Below are 6,000 nucleotides of genomic sequence, written 5' to 3'. Positions count from 1 at the left end.
CGTAGCGTTCCTTTAAAGAAACATGCTGTTAGCAGCATTTTATAATTCTAAAAACAGTCATGAAAGCAGTGTCACACAATTCTTTAGAGATATATTGCAGTTTCACCTCAATAACAGTCTGAACAGCGGGGAATGAAAGAATTCAGAGAAGCCCCAAGACATAATCAGCATCACAAATTCCTTATGCACTAGGAATAAATGTAAATTAGAGGCACCAAACAGAAGGATGTCAATTCAACAACCAGTTTTGTCTAGTAAATATATAATTCAAAATATATTCGGGCTGTATGGTTAACATAGAGCAACTCTATTACTGAGTTTGAATTCAGTGCTGTATGTAAGGAATGTGTGAATTCTCCCCATATCTGCATGAGTTTCGTTTGGGTGCTCCAGTTTCCTACCACCCTTCAAAATGTATTGGTGGCGGGGGGTTATTGGTTAATTGGATGCATTTTGGCAGCCCGGACTCGTGGGCCGGAAGGGCCTATTACCGGACTGCATGTCTCCATTTACATATCTAGGATTTAGGCATTTATGGAAACTTTGGGTTAAAACCGTTTAATTTAGTCCAAGAATTATAGAAATATAATTGAATAATTCAAATGAACTGGCAAGAAACATTGACATTGATTAAACATGAAGGGAAATTAATTGAGTGAGGGCAACTTTATCTCAAGTTGGATTGTTACACAGATCACTGAAGATAGTGAATACGCTTGGAACTTAGATAGGGAGTTTGAATCAATTGACTTTAATCCCTGAGCACAGTACAGGCCCCATGGCCCATGATCTTGAGCCATCCTAAATAAACATATCAATCAACCGTTCCCAATTTCAGAGTCCAAAAATCTTTAAGAATCCTTTAAATCTCCCTATTGTACCAGCTTCCATTAACAATACATTCCAGGCACCCACAATCTCTGTGTCAAACACATAAACCATGAGTAAAAGATGCTGGCTGTCCACCTATCTATGCTTCTCTGCCTCTCATACTTATACATAATTTTATATTTTAATGGGCCAGTTCTTACATAGAAATGCTAGAATTCCTATGTGAGGCTTTTAACATTCTCTTCACCAGACCATTAAAACTAAATGAGAGTGAAGCACCTGAACTAGTTCATAAAATTGCTGGAGAAACTCAGCATCCATAGAAAGTAAAATTCAGTAGATGGTCCTGAGCCCTTCTTCAGAGTATCAAAAATCAGGGGTACTGGGAAAGGAAAGGAGGAGGTGAAGGTAGAGGAACACAGGCTAATTGTAAGAGTTAATAGCTGGGTATTAGCAAAGAAAGAAGTTATGAAGTGATGGGGAGAGACCAGTGGGCTCAGAAAGATAGCTCTCTGAAAGGAGAAAGAAGGGGAGTGAATGGGGAGCTGGAGGAAGGGAGGTGAATGAAGGAAAAAGAGAGATCTTTGCCCACCTGTTCCTTCTCACCAATCACAACCATGTTACCTACCCCTATGACCGCTAGAAGTGCTACACTCGCATTTACACATCCTCCCTCGGCACTATTTAGGGCATGAAACTGTCGTTCTAAGTCTTGCTTTCTCTTATTCCTCTAAATTATTATATGGTCTGGGAGTGCTGGCTCACAAAGGTGAATTTTTGAAGAGGTAAGTTTGTACTTTCCATGTAAGTCAGCAATGAATGCTGGTGGCACTCACTCAGTACTTCACAGTCAGAATGAACAATGTCAATATCAGGAACTGGGTTGGAAGCCATGGTCTCCAGAATAACTCGTGTGTTTAAGGAGGGAGAGGAAAATGTTGGTTCCCATATTTGTTCAAATATTGTGATGTTATTTCTTAAATTATATGTTATTTTTTCTAATGGAATACATTTATTCATTTCTATGTACCATTGTTGTATTCTCAAGTTGTCTTCTAATTTCCAGGTTGACATAATACATTTTTTTGCTACAGCTAGGGCTATCATAATAAATCTTTTCTGTGCTCCAACCAAATCGAGTCCAAATTCTTTATTTCTTATATTACTTAAAAGGAAGATCTCTGGGTTTTTTGGTATATTGCTTTTTGTGATTTTATTTAATATCTGGTTTAGATCTTACCAAAATTTTTCCACTTTCTCACATGTCCAAATTGCATGTATTGTTGTTCCCGTTTCCTTTTTACAGCGAAAACATCTGTCTGATACTGTTGGGTCCCATTTATTTAACTTTTGAGGTGTGATGTATAGTCTGTGTAACCAATTATATTGTATCATGCGTAACCTCATGTTTATTGTATTTCTCATGGTTCCCGAGCATAGCTTTTCCCATGTTTCATTCTTTATCTTTATGTTTAGATCTTGTTCCCATTTTTGTTTAGGTTTACAGTTTGTTTCCTCGTTCTCCTTTTCTTGCAGTTTGATGTACATGTTTGTTATAAATTTTTAAATTATCATTGTGTCTGTAATCACATATTCAAAATTGCTTCCTTCTGGTAACCTCAGACTGTTTCTCAATTTGTCCTTCAAGTAGGTTTTCAGTTGGTGGTATGCAAACCTTGTATCGTGAGTTATATTATATTTGTCCTTCATTTGTTCAAAAGATAATAATTTATTTCCTGAAAAACAATTTTCTATTCTTTTGATCCCTTTTCTCTCCCATTCTCTGAAGGAAAGGTTATTTATTGTGAAAGGGATTAGTTGATTTTGTGTCAATATTAATTTTGGTAGTTGATAATTTATTTTAATCTTTTCTACATGAATCTTCTTCCAAATGTTGAGCAAATGGTGTAATACTGGTGAATTCCTACGTTGCACCAATTTTTCATCCCACTTATAGAGTATATGCTCAGGTATCTTCTCCCCTATTTTATCTAGCTCTAATCTGGTCCAATCTGGTTTTTCCCTTATTTGATAAAAATTTGATAGGTATCTTAATTGTGCTGTTCTATAATAATTCTTAAAGTTTGGTAGTTGTAAGCCTCCTTGTTTGTACCATTCTGTTAATTTATCTAGTGCTATCCTCGGTTTCCCCCCTTTCCATAAGAATTTCCTTATTATTTTCTTTAGCTCCTTGAAGAATTTCTCTGTTAGGTGAATTGGTAATGATTGAAATAGGTATTGTATCCTTGGGAAGATGTTCATTTTAATACAGTTTATCCTTCCTATCAGTGTTAGTGGTAAGTCCTTCCAGTGCTCTAAGTCATCTTGTCATTTTTTCATTAAAGGCTGATAATTTAGTTTATATAGATGGCCGAGATTATTATTTAGTTGTATACCTAGGTATCGAATTGCTTGCGTTTGCCATTTAAATGGTGATTCTTCCTTAAACTTTGTGAAATCTGCATTATTCATTGGCATTGCCTCACTTTTATTTGTGTTGATCTTGTACCCCGATACTTCTCCATATTCCTTCAATTTCTTATGTAATTCTTTTATTGATATTTCTGGTTCCGTTAAGTATATTATAACATCATCTGCAAATAGACTGATTTTATATTCCTTCTCTTTTATTTTTATCCCTCGTATTTTATTTTCTGTTCTTATCAGTTCTGCTAGTGGTTCTATAGCTAACGCGAACAGTGAGGGAGATAGTGGACATCCCTGCCTTGTTGATCTGCTTAATTTAAATTGGTTTGATATATATCTATTTACTGTCACTTTCGCCAATCGTCCCTTATATAATGCTTTAATCCAATTAATATATTTCTCTGGTAGGTTGAATTTTTGTAGTACTTTGAATAAATAATTTCATTCTACTCTGTCAAAGGCTTTCTCTGCGTCTAAAGCAACTGCTACTGTTGGGTCTAGTTTTACTATTTTTGGTACACAGTTGGCCAATCTATTTGCTAATAGTTTAGCTATTATCTTATAATCTGTGTTAAGTAGAGATATTGGTCTATACGATGCTGGTGTTAGTGGATCTTTCCCCGTCTTTGGTATTACTGTAATTATTGCTGTTTTGCATGAATCTGGCATGATTTGTGTTTTTTCAATCTGGTTCATTACTTCCAGGAAAGGAGGAATTAATAAGTATTTGAATGTTTTATAGAATTCTATTGGGAGTCCATCCTCTCCCGGTGTTTTATTGTTCGGTAGTTTTTTTTAACATCTCCTGTATTTTTTCTATTTCAAATGGTTTTATTAATTTATTTTGCTCTTCTGTTTGTAATTTCAGTAATTCAATTTTAGTTAGAAATTCATCTATTTTGTCTTCTTTCCCTTCGTTTTAAGTTCGATATAATTGTTCGTAGAATTCCCTGTTTTCGTTGATCTCCGTTGGGTTATATGTAATTTGTTTGTCCTTTTTCCTTGATGCCAATACCATTCTTTTAGTTTGTTCTGTCTTAAGCTGCCACGCATTTTGTGCATTTTCTCTCCTAGCTCATAATATTTCTGTTTTGTCTTCATTATGTTCTTCTCCAACTTATATGTTTGTAGTGTTTCATATTTTATTTTCTTGTCTGTCAATTCTCTTCTTTTAGTTGTATCTTCCTTTATTGCTAATTCTTCTTCTGTATTTGTTAATTCCCTTTCCAACTGTTCTATTTCTCGATTGTAGTCCTTCTTCATCTTAGTTACATAACTTATCTGTCCTCTGATGAATGCTTTCATTGCATCCCATAGTATAAATTTATTTTTCACTGATTCCGTATTTATTTCAAAGTACATTTTAATTTGTCGCTCAGTGATCTGATAACAATCTAGCTTTATATTCCGTTTTCTTAACTCTTCCTTGAATGTGGGCTGATAACAGGAATAAGTCCATCCTTGAGTATGTTTAATGTCTACTCGAATAATATGAATATTCTTTTTCCTTTGGGTGTTGTTTCCTCCATATATCCAAAAGTTGCATTTCCTGCATCGATTTAATTATAAATTTGATTACTTTGTTCTTTCTGTTAGTCTTTTTTTCCAGTTTTATCCATGTTTGAGTCCAAATTAAGGTTAAAATCCCCTCCTATTAGTATATTCCCTTGTGTATCTGCGATCTTCAAAAAGATATCTTGCATAAATTTTTGATCTTCTTCATTAGGTGCGTATACATTGAGTAAATTCCAAAATTCTGAATATATCTGACATTTTATCATTACATACCTCCCTGCTGGATCTATTATTTCCTCTTCTATTTTGATTGGTACATTTTTATTGATTAATATAGCTATTCCTCTGGTTTTTGAATTATATGAGGCTGCTGTTACATGTCCTATCCAATCTCTCTTTAATTTCTTGTGTTCCACTTCAGTTAAATGTGTTTCTTGCACGAACGCTATATCAATTTTTTTTCTTTCTTCAGTAAATTTAACAGCTTCTTCCTTTTGATTTGGTTATGTATTCCATTAATATTTAAAGTCATATAGTTCAACATAGCCATTTCATACTTTGTTTATCTTTCCTTTCCGTTTCCTCATCACCACCTTCCCTTCTTATCCATTTCTGTTTTCTTTTTCTAAACACATTGTAAGATAACATTTCTAAAACATAAAATATTTCCACTATTCCCATATCTAAAATTCCTTTAACCCCAATAGTCCCTCCCCTCTCTGAATTGCCCTTTGTCCCTTGTCGGGCAACCACATCTCCCCTCTTCATTTGGATTTGCAAACCCGCTCGCAAGCATCAACTGATTTCGCAGTGACTGTTATTCTGCCGCACCCAGCCCCCCAGAAAAGACTTTAATCTTCATATATAACAAAGTTCACTCTCTTAATTCCCTCCTTACTTCCTTTCTTCCCTTTCTTTCTCTTCTTAGTTCTTACTTATACTTTATTCTTCTTCTTCATATATAGTTTGTTGTCATTTTTGTTCTTGTTATATCTCTTCATCTCTCTGTCTGTTTTGTAGGTGTTCTGCAAATTTTCGTGCTTTTTCTGGATCCGAGAACAGTTTGCTCTGCTGCCCCGGGATAACTATTTTAAGCACTGTTGGATATTTTAACATAAATTTATAACCTTTTTTCCATAGGGTCATTTTTGCTGCATTAAACTGGTTCCTCTTCTTCAGGAGTTCAAAACTTATATCTAGATAGAAAAATTTTTTTTGACCTTTGTA

This window comes from Narcine bancroftii, chromosome 2 (genome assembly GCF_036971445.1).
Source record: "Narcine bancroftii isolate sNarBan1 chromosome 2, sNarBan1.hap1, whole genome shotgun sequence".
NCBI classification, from domain to species: Eukaryota; Metazoa; Chordata; class Chondrichthyes; order Torpediniformes; family Narcinidae; genus Narcine; species Narcine bancroftii.
This window is presented reverse-complemented; position numbering follows the sequence as displayed.